Raw genomic sequence first — 15617 nt, forward strand, 5'->3', positions numbered from 1 at the left:
CCAAAATCCAAAGCTTATGTCTGAGAGAGCACTGTCCTAGCACTTCTTGAACTCCAACACTTAAGGTGGTACCTGCTGCCTTGGACAGCCTGTTCCATGCCCACTGCCCTCTGGTGAAGATCCTTTCCTCATATCCAGCCTGAACATCCACTGATGCAGCTTCATGTACATCTTCCAGAAATTTGTTTTCATGTGTTCTTCTGGGTACCTGGAGGAACTGAATGAATTTTCTAACTTTTCTTAATTCATTTGGTTTTATGCTCCCAAAAGAGTGATGAACATATGTGACTTTTATTTTCATAGCCTCCATTTGTCATAGATGTAAGAAGATATTTTTTGATGTAATTCTCAGTACTATTCCTTCAAGACAAAAAATCCCTGGGGTAAATAAATGTACTTCAGAGAAGCAGAAATCCACTTTACATAGCTAAATGCTTTTAAATGCTATCTCCCTATGAAAAGCCCAGAGAGCCATGCATTTCTGATAACCCAAGAGATTTCCTATATCTTTATGGAGAAAATTGAGTTAAAAAGGTAATACTGAATTTAACCTAAAATTATATGGGACTGAGGTAGTACAACGTTTCAGAAAAATAGCAATTGTTCAAAAAATAAAGAGAAAATACACAGGGAATCATGAAATGTAAGTATTGAGGAAATTAGTTCTTCTTTTTCTGTGGATAATTTTAGGGTTTTGTTTGTTTTTTTTTTAAACTCCTTTTTATTTTTCTTTTCTGTTTTTTGTTTGTTTGTTTGTTTGTTGTTTCCTTTCATGTAGCTCAGCCTATTAAAAAACAAAAATAATATTTCAATTATAAACTATCAAAATGCATCCATATGACAACCAAGAACATCCTTGAGGCAGAATGAAACTCCAAAATCCATTAATATCCTATGAAGTCAATTAGTCAACAAACACTATCAACTAACCATATTTTACATATGGAAAAAAAAAAAAATGTTTGTTTTTTTCTCAAATACAGATCTACATGGGTACCCGTATTATGAAAATATACAGCCAGATTTGTAACATTTGTAACAAGCATTCTGCTTCCCTAATTTTTAATATGACAACACATCCCTCGAAATAATAATCTGCCTTTCAAAATTAATGATCATTAGCACTGTAAATACGTAATTCATTAACACACATATTCTATTAACACTGATAAACACTCCTTGCTCACCACTGTGTTGTGCTTGAAGAATTTTTGAAGTCTCCATTTTGTTTATTTACTTGTTTATTTATTTTGCTGGCAAGATGCAATAAATTATTACTTTCTTAAAGACACGAGAGAAACTTTAAGGCACGCACCATGCTGTCTAAAGAAGGTATTTGAATGAGGCATATCAAGCACCAAGCAGCAAGACAATCTTTGGTCAAAAAAAATACACACCCATACTAAAATTATAATTATCTTCCTAAACAGGGCATAATAGTATAGAATTTCAAACTGGTAATCAATATATTAATAAATATATATCAGTAAATTCTCATTCATTTCTTTGGCTCAGTAGGACACTTACCAAATGCTCAATAGGAATGTTTTCCTACAAGAATCCACTCTGAGTGCAATAGGTCTACAACAAATCTTCTTGTCTATTGAACTGCAAAATCCAAATTCAGAATTGTTAATGGGTTTCTTCCCTGGCCAACCTGACAGCTTTCTACCATGTAATGAATTATTTAAAGCAGTAGATGTTCATTATCTATATTTGAGCAAAACATTTGACACACATTCTCTACTTGCTGTTGGAAGGTCCTTGCAGTTTGAGCTCAGCTTTTTCTAAGTACTTTGTGATCAGGAAGAGGCCCTATAACTGATTCCATCTTTCTGCTTCCCAACCTCAAAATCGCTAACCACATTCATGACAGCAGGGCTGAGGAACTCATTCTCACACTTATTCAGTGGTTGTGAGACGAGAGTAGAAGTACCAGGTCCAAAACAGGACTCACCACAAAAACAAGGACATCTTTAGCAAACTACAGCAAATGCCCAGGAAACCCAGGTGAGCATAAGGACAGAGCACAGGACACATGAGGACAGGCTGACACAGCTGCCTTGAGTCATTCTGGATAAGAAAATAAGGTACATTCTGCTTTCTTCAGCTACATTTTAGGACTCTCCCACAGCCAGGCTCTTCTCTTAGCTCCACAGTGAAATCACAAGAGGAAGTCATTCCATGTTTCACTACAAGCTGTTCTCATTTGAGAAGGGAAAACAAGATTAGAACATCAGGATGGCTCCCAAATAGAAATGAGGATCCTGGAGAAGGTCTGCAGTCCCCTCTATTTCGAGCCTGCATGGTTACTTACCACGCTCCAGCAGCTTCAGCTGCCGCCTGCCTGTTCAGCCCAGCTTGGAGTACGGGTTTGGCCCACATGCCATCCAGATTTCCTCCCTCAATTTATCTGGAACCCCAGAAAACATCCAGAAAATATCTCTTGTTCTTGGATACACTGAGATAAGAGAGACATGAGAGACAACGTATAATTCCATGAAATGAGAGTGAGATCCCCTGTACTTGCTCCATGTCATAGACAAGAATCCATTGTAGAGATGCCTTAAAAGACATGAGTGAGTTCAAATGCAAAGCAACGATCTTGGTTATCTTGATAACAGATGTTGGCTTGTGTCAAGGATCTGCTCAGGATCTTATAAACCTGAGAAGAGGATCAACACTGACAATTGAGCAGCAAACCTGGTATCCCACAACCCCACAGGAACTCATGGGAAGAATCTGTAGATTCTGAGAGAGCCAAACCATCACATGGTGAGGAAGTTGAAAGGTTGTCATGGTTTTGTGATTTTTGGTTATTGGTAATATCATGACATCATGTAGTGCACTGGGAGTTAAAGAGTTAATGCTCCAGTTCTGAGCACCTGTACAGATGGTAAAATTCCTTTAAGGATTTATTCTTTTCCATCTCTCCTATTCTCCACTGCTCATTTGTACAAGGACGATTCATATAATGGTAAAGCTGGAAGAGAATTCTCTGTTCCTGGTAATATTAATACCCAATGGGGAAAGTAAAGCTTCAAATTTCCTTCAAAAAGGACTGATTCACTCCCTGACATTGCCTTACTTGATGCCTTTTTACCTTTCTCAGGTTTCCAGATTGATGGAATGTAGAGAAAGTAATTTGAAGGTTTCATAAGGAAATTCAAAGTAAATTTAACTGTTTTGACCCCAGTTTAATAGATCTCCATCTCCAGCTAGCTTGATTTAATCTGTGAGGAAAGCAAGGAGGAATCTAATGTAATAATATTTTTATCAATGTATTGAAAGAGTATTGCATTCCTTCTCATGACAGTCTTTATATGGGCTCCCTGACCTCTGCAGATGATTCATAAGTTCTACTTTATTGAAAAAGCAATGTTGGTACTGCCTCCAGTGCAAGAAATAGACTTAGTGTCTCTACTAGACATTGGTCCTCTATAGACACTGTTGAGAGATCATTAAGAGCTTTGATAGCAGAGCAATCCCTACGTTACTGAGCTATGTACATCTCTTTCAAGTGAGTTATACATAGAATAGATATAAAATTTGCAAATATTTATTTTCCAAGACATAACACATTAATCCATATAAAATGAAAAGAAATAAGAACGTAGTGAATGTTAAGAAGCAAAGTAGTACTTTCCTTTGGCTGTTATGTAAAGCATAAATCTAAGTATTTTCTGCAAATAACCAAGGCGGCTATTCCCCAGCTTTCATAAATTCACATTTAATTTTGACCTAATTTGTACTATGACGACATCTACCCAGCATAGTACAGATGAAATACAACAAGCAGAAGTTCCACTTTTATAAACGATATAAATGAACTACATTAGGTGCATATAAAATACAATACATTAGATGCAAATAAACTACATTAGCAGTCTACACCAAATTTCAGCATCAGTGAGGACAATCAGCCGAGATTTTGCCCTCATTCTTACTTGTGGCAGAAAGCACTGCTACAAGAAAACAGCAGCACCCAGTTACCTCATGCACATCGAACACAGGGACTGTAGCACAGTCCCTGGGTTTGTGATTCTGCCTTAATAGGCAGCATCTCCAGCAGCACTGGCTTCTACTTACCATTTAAATTGCACTTTCACATATGACTCTATAACTGTTATTTCAGTCATACATAAAGCCAAATTCTATTAAATATATGCAAGCTTTTCTTTTTCAAAGATTGGTACTGTTAGCAATAAAAAAGTGATTGTTATTTTTCTTCATAGGCGTATCTATTTGCCAAATCCGTACATGCAGCTAGTTGTTTCGTTCAATGACCACAAGATGGTAGTCTTGTCTTAAAAATAACATGCTGACGCGGGTTTACTAAATAAGGGAATGACCATCTATCTCCTTTGAGAGCTCAAGGTTTTTCGTATCCTATTTCTTTGAAATAGCTTCACGTCTACTGTTAAAATTAGAGAACGGGAGATTTAAATCTCAGCTCAGTTTTCAACACAAAAATACAATATATTCATAGGGAAATAAAGAAACTACAATTGTGAATTAACACAATCAGTAATTTTAGGAATGCCAAAATATCACTTGTGTTCAGTGTGTAAAGCTCTTTACTCAAAGGACATTCATTTGTATTATGGGCCCGAGTCTGAGAGTTTCTTGTGATAAAAATAATGGGTGAATTATGCATATAAATCTGCTACTTGGGCTTTCATAGCACTAACAATGTACTAAGCATCTCTAGTTCTAAGAATTCGGGACAGGTTCACAAAACATGTTACAATCAAGCAACTAGCTAAAGGAATCTTCTGCGAGTTTTCCTGTTCCATATCTGATTCTAGCAGTTGGTTGTTCAAACTGGGCTGAGCAGCTAACTCCTTTTTCGCATGCATTGATCACCTGGTGACTTGGTTTTATACATTGAAAGGTGGATTTTAAAATATGTTCTTTGAATCAAATATTTAAAGTCAATCTCTTGGCTCAGCAATTCTTACTCATGTGTACTAAGCTAGAATCCCAAAGGTAGGTGTGCAGTGTTTTGAGGGGCAGAACAAGCAAGAAAGCATCCATGAGATTTGGATTGTGGTTGTAGCCCCCAGTTCTTCAAAGCTGAGCTAGTTTTCTTAGCCTTTGGTTCATTCCTAACTAACACCACTGAATAAAAAGTTTATTTTCTTCACCAAAACTGGTAAAACACTCTGCAGTGATGAGTTATGCCAAGTGTAAGGCAAAATAAGTAAATAGGGTGTTCCCCCAGAAATTCTCTGGTACCCAAGATCATTGAGTTACAGACAGATGAATCATTAGGTGTACAGCTTTTCCTGACAAATCTTGTTTTGTAACAAGATTGTGGTCTTCAGCAACAACTCTGTACAAAGTTTGGTTTTGTCTACATAACATCCTACAGTAACTCCTGCCTACGGTGGTCATTGATGGCCTTGTTCAAAACCAGCATCTTTCAATCTCTGTACCTGTAAGACAAAGTTTTTCATGTGTACAGGTTTTGATAACCATAGTTGTCACGAGTATTGCCGGATTTTGCTTCAAACCTACAAGTTTTAAGTACATAGATTATAAGTCTAAAACATATTCAAGTATTGCTGGAAAAAAATAAATAAATCCAAACATGATTTAGGTGGAGACCTATCACCTGTCCATGAAATCAGGAGTGTTGTTACCTATTCTGTCACAATGAGATGACATGGCTGGAAAGGATTTAAATTCTACACTGTTCAAGACTTTGTTCAAAGAAATTTTTCATGAGCATTATGTCTATGGATTGGAGGAAGGAGTGTGTGTTTTGTTTTGTTTTGTTTTGTTTTTTCCAGTAAACATTTCAACATCTTGGTATATCAAGCATACCACAGAAAGTCAGAACATATTTTTTTCATTGGTCCTTTATGACAATTCATTGATTCATTAACAACTGAAAGACAAGATAGGTTCATAATAATGTAATAATGTGGGAAAACATCAATGGCTGTCCAGAGTCACATGTGGCCTATGGGCCACAGGTTAGACGAGTTTGGCTTAATGAGTACTTTTAAAAAGGAAGGAAACAATTCTATCACTGACTTTCTCCACTGTGAAATCATGAGGGAGGAGAGAACACCTTAAAATGAAGGAGTTATATTCACAAGAAAGCTTATGTACCATGTGATGAGTGTCTTACTGAATCTATATCTCTGTCCCAAGAAATGCTATAGCAGTGATGGAATGTGTGCTGGGCTGTAAGTAGAGGTGCTCCCAAAGATGATTAATTTTGGTACGCTTAATGCAAATGTTGAAGGTTTACTTCTTAATGAAAATCTGTAAAGGCATAAAGGTCTACAGATAGAAACATAGGAAATCCCAAGATATTTTGTTTAGAAGTAATACTGCAGAAGGAAGCAGAGCAGGGGTAAGCAGAATATTACACTTGTTGCACCAACAGCAGCTTCCTTTGTGTTTGAATACAGTCTTTAAAACACTAAAAACATTATATATTCAGAAATCTATTACTCTTTCAGATAACATAACACAGTACAGAGAAGAGCATATGCAGGACAAAGAGACTGCATTTATACAGGACCATTTGTCTTATCAGATTCCTCAAAGCCCCTACAAGATAACAAGATAAAGAGATATGTCACATTCTGCTTTTTCCATATTTAGCTATCTCAATATTTGTACACAGTTACAGGGTTTCATCCATATTAGCTTTATTAGAGATAAACCTAAAAACAGTGGGGATATTTTCCTTAGATGTCAATGAATGTAAGCAGAATTATGCATCAGAATGAAATTGCATGCATGAGTATACACAACAGAGGTCAATTTTCACATAAATTGCTTAGCTTGACTTTGGTCCAAACAACAGTAGCTAAAGCATCTGCTCTCTGGCAAGCAATTTGCTTTTCAAAGTAAACTTCTCATCTGTGACTATCGATGTTATGATTATGTCTTTTCTCTTTATTTTGCTTCAGTAGTTCAACTAATAGCAACAATAACTGCTGTTATATTTTTGTGTTCGGCGCAGGAAATGTCAGACTGTAAGTGGAAACACATTTACATGCTATAATAAGAGACAACCTTTGTAAGAAAACTTCAAAACAGAGAAATAAAGAAAAAAAAAATATGATTGATTAAATCCTGTACTATATAGGTATTTGAGCAACACAACCATTTCCAATGAAATATGCAATGCGAAATAAATAAATAAATAAATAAAATTCCTTTAATGGATACAACTTTAAGAAAATTTAATATGTTCTGTTAGATTTCCAAGTATCAAACATTAAACAGAGTTTATTCAGTACATGAATTTAAAAGCAATAAGCTGGATCAGAAGCTTTCATTTATTTATTTATTTATTTATTTATTTATTTTCTGTCTTATTTTCTAATTGTTCACTGTATTTATGTTGTCGCACGATTAATGCATTCTTCTGGAAAGCTACCTAAAATTAATGCCAATATTTCATGAGATTCCAGATGTAGTTGAAGTGCTTATATGATCACCAGTAAAAAGTATTCTTATTTACATCTCAGATCCAATCAAGACTGCTGTAGATCCACATTTGTAAATAGAAAAACAGTGTGAATTTGTACATCTTCTATATCCACTAGTTTTATTTTGCTATTCTATCAGAGAATCCAGAACAGCCTGATAGCATGTGCAAATTCCAGATTAATAACGTGGTTCAAAATCTGGGCAGTATCTGTTTGCATAGGTGCTGAATAAATACAATAGCTTTTAAGTGCAGGTCTGGATTTCTACAACAGCGCTCTCTGAGACATAGGCAATCCCAGAAAAACTTACATTAGAAGTCATCTAGTCCAACTTCTGGCTTCAAGCATCTGAGGTAAGAACTAACTGCCAAAATGTTACCCGAGAAGAGACCCTGAAGGTTTGAACATCATATCTGAGGTGGCGCTTGATTTTGTTCAAGCAGCTGACCTTAAATGAAATACATGTCAGAAATTTCACTTCAAAAACATTTTTGTAATCTCAGAAATATTAGTTTAGGTTATTTAGTCTATCTCAGACTTGGTGATCTCACCTTTTATCACAAATTTTGTCCCTTCTCCCAGTGCAGCAAGCTGAAAAATAAGCATATGTATAGGTCAGAGTTCCAAGTATGAAATCCAGGAAGGAAATCACTAACATAAAGCAAAAAATAACTCAAAAAATGTAAGCTTTTGCAGAATTGCATTTGTCAGCAATCCTCCTTGAGTGTCAGTAGCTTAAATTCAGATATAAGCACAGACCCACCTCTCCCTCAGATTTCTGTTGGGGGGGAGGAACAACATTTATTTTAGTAGGAAAAACAAAAACAAACAAACAAACAAACAAACAAAAAACCACAAATCATAGCCACAACTTGGACACTAATTCAGTCACAGCTTAATCAGCAGTGTCAAGACTCAGAGAACAACAGAAATTATATCTGTGTCATCTTTAGGAACAAAAATGGAAGTGGTCAAACAATCTTTATGGACAGAAACATTACTAACTAAAGAGACTAAACTAGACTGTTACAAGATGCAAATTCAAATCCTTCAGAGGAAATACAGAAAAACAAACAAACACCTTAAGTGAAGAAATATAGCAAATAAATGTACAGTTGTTCACTGAATGCCTAAAAAGACTTGTCTCCTGTTTCTCCTACTGTCCAAGAGAAAATGATCTGGGGATTGATGCTCAGCTGAACATGAGCTAGCAGTGTGCCCACATGTCCAAGAAGGCCAATGGCATCCTGGCTTGCATCAGAAACAGTGAAGCCAGAAGGAGCAGGGAGGTGATTATCCCCCTGTACTCGGCTCTTGTGAGGCCACACTTTGAGTGCTGTGTTCAGTGTTGGGCCCCTCGCTGCAAGAAAGACATTGAGGCACTGGAGCGTGTCCAGAGAAGGGTGATGAAACTGGTGAGGGGTCTGGAGTACAAGTCTTACAAGGAGTGGCTGAAGGAGCTGGAATTGTTTAGTCTGGAGGAGGCTCAGGGGAGACCTTACCACTCTCTACAGCTGCCTGAAAGGAGAATGTGGCAAGGTGAGGGTTGGCCTATTCTCCTGGGTAACTGAGATAGGACAAGAGGAAATGGCCTCAAGTTGCTACAGCAGTAGTTCAGATTGGGTATTAGGAAAAATTCCTTCACAGTGGGGGATTGTAAGATACTGGAACAGGCTGCCCAGGGAGATGGTGGAGTCATCATTCCTGAAGGTATTTAAGAACTGTGTAGATTTGGCACTGAAAGACACTGAAGCCAGCTTTATTAGCTCACTTGTCAAAACGAAAACTAATTTAAGTATTAGCACATGAGTATCTTCTTGTCATTTTCCAGGTATTTTGAGATCTATTTCAAATATAGACGAATTGCATTACTCAGCTTTTTAACTTCTTGAGTTGAACATTTCTCATCATAATTGAAAGGTTTTAAAACATATCTCCCAGAAAGAGATGGAATGAAAAATAACTAATTATGATAACTGTGAATATTATCTAAGTTCTTCCTATAAACCAGTAGCAATAGCATTAATAGTTTCACTTTTTAATCCTTCTGGGCATGTATGTTGTCCATTTTTATTACTAAAATTATCATTGCTACAGTTAATTTTCTTCCAGTGTTTTGATTCTCCATTTTAAAAATAATTCTCTATTTTAAGTATTTCAGAATAATGAGGCAAGTTCCAGTAAACATTTAGTTTAAAACAGTGATAAATTCACATTTGTACTTAGACTGAAATTAAATACAGAATTATCTTGAGCAAGACACTTCTGGGTCAAAAAAACCCCACAAACATTTCTTGTTTAGAACCTCCAAAAAAAAAAAAAAAAACGGTCTCTGATCTGCAGCATATGCTTATTCTGGATAGGAGTCTGTAGTAACAGCACTTCTATACATGAAGGGCTGTTAACACCTTTAGCTAATTTAATGGCCTTAAAAATTCCAACCTATTTTAATTTTAATTTGTAATGAAGATTTCAATATACTCTTCTTTCTCAATACTGCTCATCCTAGAGAATGTCATAATGCATAGATAGTATTTCCTATGGTGGTATGATGTTTTCTAATCCTTCTGTTTACTACTTTTCCTGTTTTTGTAAATATTTTAGAATTCCCTTCACATAGACCTTCTCATATAAACCAGTGTATGTATAGTAAAAAAACCCCAAACAGCTCATAGCAAACTCAGCATGTTTGAGTGAACATGAGTCTGAACATGATGTGTTCTGAGGTAAAGAGAAAGACAGAAAAGAGGGTATGACAGTTTAGCCAAACTAAGTGAGAAACTATGACCTGTGCATGAAGAAATATATATTGTATATATTTACTTACACCAGAAGGACAGTAAGTATTTTCAAAAGTTTATGCAGATGATTAGTCACAACTGAATAAAGGTTTGACCTGACAGGGCAGTCTAGAAATTTGCAAATATGCTAGATGATACAGGAATATGACAGTATTAGTTCTAAGTGGGAGAAGCTAAAAAGACAACTGAGCTCTCTTTGTAATTGGAGACGACTCCATACTACATTAATAAATAAAAAAATAAAAGAACAAAACCAAGAGTTGCCTTGTTGTCCTAATAGACAAGGCAAACCCCTCAGCGATGTGGCAGAGCTGCCCCCAAAGCAGACCTTGCTCCTTTGCAGTCAGTTCCAAAGTTAGGGACAACATTCAGGACATTCTTACTCACCCACAGAGGTACACCCTGAGCAATTTCAGGAAACAGTGCACGATTTTCTGAAAAAGGCTCTGAGCATTTCTAGATTTTTTGCTGCTTAGCTCACACTCTCCATGTGCCAATGGCCAAATAAAGATTTTCCACATACATTGGTTTAAGCAAATGACTTGTTGAATACACAGTGGTTACAAGAAATACATTTGTGTGAACAACAGAGTGCACACTGTTTCTCCAGCTCAGTTCTTTTCTTCAAAATAAGTTAAAGGAAATTTTTATAAGAATTCATTTAAAACCATGAAATTAGCATTACCTGTGAAATTCTCAAATGGTTCCATATATATATGAGTTACAGGAACATTATGAGCCATGTATCTCACAGGTGTATTCTACCACAAGCCTATCTCATTCAAAATCCTGAGTACGTGCAAGTGCTTGGGTGTTTTTTTGTTTTGTTTTGTTTTGTTTTTTGTTTTTGTTTTTTTTGCTTTTGTTTTTTTTTTGTTGGTTGTTGTTGTTGTTGTTGTTTCCACACTTTATAGAACAAGTTTCTACAACACTGCCATTTGCAGTTTCCAAAATGTTCAACCTGCTGTTGGTTCCAGCTTTTTCTCAGCCAGTAACAATGTAAAATATTAATGAAGTATTTGAGAGCTCAGCTTGGCACAGACATCTCTATGTGCATTACAAAAGCATAATACCTGTAGCAATATACTTAGAAACAATGAGCAAGGAAAATTCCATTAGCAGATGTTGACTGTTTTATTTTTATTCTTTAAAACTTAAAGCTTTGTGCTGTTAGACACATGGTTCTGTCTATGGATATGCTCAAGGAAAAGAAATATTAGAAAAACTCCTACTTTACTTTCTCTAGCCTCTGAAAATTACCTCCAATGAGGGAATTAAGGAATGACCTTTAGCATTATGTTATCTCTAGCACAGCTTTTATGTACCAGATTTTAGGAAGGTTCTTCCCCTGGGAAATAATTTCTAACAGAACTTTTCCATGATTATTTGTTAATAATGCTGCTTAGTACTAATACTATGCGGTATCACTGCACACAGTAATTTATATGTAAACCTCTTAAAAAAAAAAAAAAATAGACACAAAAACAGGCAGGCAGGCAGAGACAGGATGTGTATGTCTTTCTTCTGATTCAAGTAAAGTGTAACCTTGGCCTGTTCAGGACTTTGTGATTTTCTTATCACAGTTCTACAATTCATAGGCTTAACTTCTTCACAATATTCATGATAGTCATTTGCATACCCTAATAAGATATTATAAATAAAGAATGCATCCTTCTTTAGAAAATAGGGTATAACCTTAGCAAAATGAGCCCCTTTGCCTCCAGCTGGCTGTAAACTATACATAGGAAAATGAACCGTTAGAAAAGATTGCAAAAATAATTCATTATTAGGTTCTGGTGTAATGCTAAATGCTAATGTTCATGTACTTTTCAGGAAATATTTTCTGTTCCCAAAACGACATCACAGTTTTGTTTGGTAATACTGATAAGCAATGAGATATAAGTGGAAAGGAGCGCTCAAATTAAGCAACAGACCCTCTAAGAAAGCACATTATTAAACAAGAAACGATCACTACTAGACTATCAACGAGTGGTAGAATAAGGGCAGGAGTGTCTGTGTCATAAAGCTAACTTAGAACATACCTAACATTAGCACTAGATAATTATATGTATCATATCATGACAATAATAACAGAATTTAAAAAAATAATAATGCTTGTTTTCATTCTTACTATTTTAAGAAGCTTGGCTGTCCCTGTTGTGTATTCTTACACTCTGCAAATGATCTGGGTAACTGTGTTTTGACAATCATTTTACTTAACCTTCTGGCACACTTTGGAAAACCACATAATTCAAAGGAAGACTTTTGAGGTATATCTCCAAAGATAAGGTGCTTTAATTTTTCTGAAAATCCAGTCCTTTGAAGTTGTTGTGAGGGTGTAAAATTATCACATAAGCATTGCCTGGACTTTAACTTGTCTTTTCCCTCACTTCTGGTGATCTGAATTTGGCTATTAAAATTTTCCCCACCCTCAAGACAACCCCAAGTACCATATAAACTTTATTTGTGGGAAACTTCAGTACATCAAACAATGGGAAGGTTTTCATATTAATGACACTTACCATGTGGGGCATAACCTCCGCCTTTTATCTGGAGTTATACCTTCATTAAAGAATAGGCATCTGTGTCTGTGCTGTCTGGCTGACCTCTTTCACTGTCTCCATCCATAAGATCAAAGCCAGACCCTGTCCAGCTTCTCCCATCTGCTACCTAACTCCCAACTGCCTCATCAGGACTTGAAGCCCTTCTGCACGCAGCCAGGAGGCTGCTGCACTGTGCCTGGCCTTGTACTGGTGCCAGGGCCTGCTTTTTGGCCAGATGTCCTTGCTGGTTTCCTACACTGACCTAGACTTGCTACTTATCACAGCCTCCTCAGCTGCTGCAGTGATCTCCCCCTCCATCACATTTCTTGTGAAAAGTCTAGAAGTACGTCTTGCCAGCTTTGTAAAATGAATTTGAAAGCAATTTAAGCTGTCTTCTTAAAGTTAAAATTTCAACCTGGGGCTTCAGTTTAACTACATGCACTTAGTTTGCCAAGCTGTGACTATTTTCAGCTAAACAAAATCAGTGCTTTTTCTTCTTTGATGATTTATTTAATTATTTATTTATTTTTAAGACAAATGACTGTGTTTCATCGCACTTTCAGCAGTTCATCATTCTCTCCAGTGTAGTATAGAAAGAGGTGAATTTGAAAAACTTTGGAAGTTCCCTTGTATTATACTCCTTGGGGGTAGCTCCAAGAGATATAGTTTGGAGCGTCTAGTAAATTATAGCTGCTATACTATGAAAAGAAAGAAGACAAAGGCTAGGACAGCTTATGAGCAACACAGAGTAATACATGAGTAATCAGAAATACTATGTATGAAAAAGAAAAACTCAAAAATATATTTTTCAGGCGTGACATGATTTATACTACTATTAACATTATCATCTCAGTCGGTTTCAGGGCCTGCTCATTTCGTACTCTGTTGAAGCTAACAGTGCCACATTTTTGCAAATATGGTTTTCAAATTAGAAATTTCAACCATAGAGAGTCAAATATCTGAAGTATATCCAGAGCCTTCATCCCATAAAGCTGTATAAGTGGAATAGCAGAGTAAAACAATAAGGCTAATGAAATAAATGGCTAAAATATATCTGCCTTAAGTAATTTGTACAGAGATTGTGCTTCCATTCAGGAGTTGATTCAGGGTCAAGATTGTCCTGCTTCAAATTCTAAGGTCAAGCTCAATAGGCAGTATCAGTTCTCTTTTGACTGCTTATTGTCTAACCAACATTTATCTCAAAATCCTTTGAGACGTTTTGAATACAACGCAATATTCTGTTATTTATTCTCAACAAGATATCAGATGTTTTTTGTCATGAGCTTTCAAAAGGAGATCCTCATGGTAGCATAGTCCAGCAGGCAGTTTGAGATTTGCATGTGAGTTGTAAAATGTGGAAACAATTAGCTTTCAACTTACGGATACCTATGTGTGCATCTCTGTAATTTAACATAAAACAGACATAACTCCTGACATTACTTCCTTATTCAGATTCTGTTTTTCCCTTTATTAAATAAAAGGAGTGATACTGACATAAAAACTGCTCTTGGGCTTTAATATTTTTACTTGATTGATTAATGGCCATCAGCCAGGAGATGCTGTTTTACCTTCCCAATAATTAAAAAACCAGCAAGGAATATTCAATGTGCTTTCAGATATTAGAGAACCAGTGAATACGCCACTGGAACCTAGATAATATGCAGCACACTTCTTGAACAATAATCACACTTCCACAAATCAAGAATAAAACTGGAAATAATCATTTCCAGTAAAGCAGGACTACAAGAATGCATATAGTGGAAAAAAAAATTATCTCAATAACAACCCACAAGTATTTGTAATTTGTCCAGTTTCAGTATCCATACACCATATCTTTTTTTTTTTTTTTTTTTTTTTTTTTTTTTAATCTCTTTGACAAGTTCAAGGGATGTTCAAGCTTCAATCTTTTGAGACAATTTAATTATATCTATAGTGTTTCCCAAAATGGATTGGGGTCCTGAAACTTTTAATAATTTTCATGTTCTCTGGACATTTTGATGACTCTACTTCAGTATTAGAGATTGTTTTTACAGCTCTTTGCCAGCTGTAGTCCAGAACTAATCACACTGCAGAAAGCTGATAAACATTGCTCTGTGGATTTTATTCCACAGTTTTTTTCTGGATAGGTAACATCCTGCCTTCAAAAGGTAAGGGAGTAAATCTTTACTATTCCTTTTTAAATCAGGAGAAATCATATCAGTTAAGCAACATATTACATTGTAAAATACATATAGTTAAGGTTATCTGTCTACCAACTCTTATATAATTTTTCCCCTCAGGACTATATTGGTGGGAACACTTATGATTAGTTGGGGGATAAACTCATTCTTTAGTTTTAAAGAACTTTATATGAGTCATTACAGGCCACCCAGGATTTGTTCTCTTACAGCTGCTACTTCTTAGTGATATTCAGACACAAATGTACCTTATCTAAAAATGTATTATTTGACAAGTACCTAGGAAAAAATAAAAACAAAAAAAAAAACAAAAAAAAACATTTATTAAAAAACAATTGCTTGATTTGCAGTCGGGTTTATAATAGCACATTCCTTTGAAAGTAGGCATTTTAATAACAGTGCTTGATTTATCACTGTTTGCCTTCCATTGTTTTTAATATACTGACACAATATACTTCAAAATATACTTACAGAACATCAGTCAATAACATTATAGATAAGGAAAAAGAACTTTCAAATTCAATTTTAAATCCTAAAGTACCCTTTCTCACAACAGTTAAACTTCTTATAGTGAAACTAACAAGGATTTATGAAAAGAAGTGCTGTCTGGCAGTTAAATTTAGTTGAGAAAAAAATATC

At 35.7% G+C, this 15617-nt stretch overlaps 1 long non-coding RNA gene across 2 annotated transcripts in view; it reads right to left on the reverse strand.

Moving 5' to 3' along the window:
* Positions 1-3719: 3719 nt before the first annotated feature.
* LOC107309549 (uncharacterized) overlaps positions 3720-15617 on the reverse strand; it is a 74729-nt gene continuing 62831 nt past the window's right edge. The window contains exons 4-5 of one of the 2 annotated variants that reach the window (XR_014942812.1): positions 8009-8048; positions 7186-7905 (exon numbers count right to left, since the gene is read on the reverse strand). This is a non-coding gene — a long non-coding RNA (uncharacterized LOC107309549). Of the gene's footprint in view, positions 8049-15617 lie in introns of both variants that reach the window. The other variant, XR_014942811.1, reaches the window with a different exon arrangement.

The sequence above is a fragment of the Coturnix japonica genome, chromosome 2 (genome assembly GCF_054131305.1).
Source record: "Coturnix japonica strain WE chromosome 2, WE-NBRP24, whole genome shotgun sequence".
NCBI classification, from domain to species: domain Eukaryota; kingdom Metazoa; phylum Chordata; class Aves; order Galliformes; family Phasianidae; genus Coturnix; species Coturnix japonica.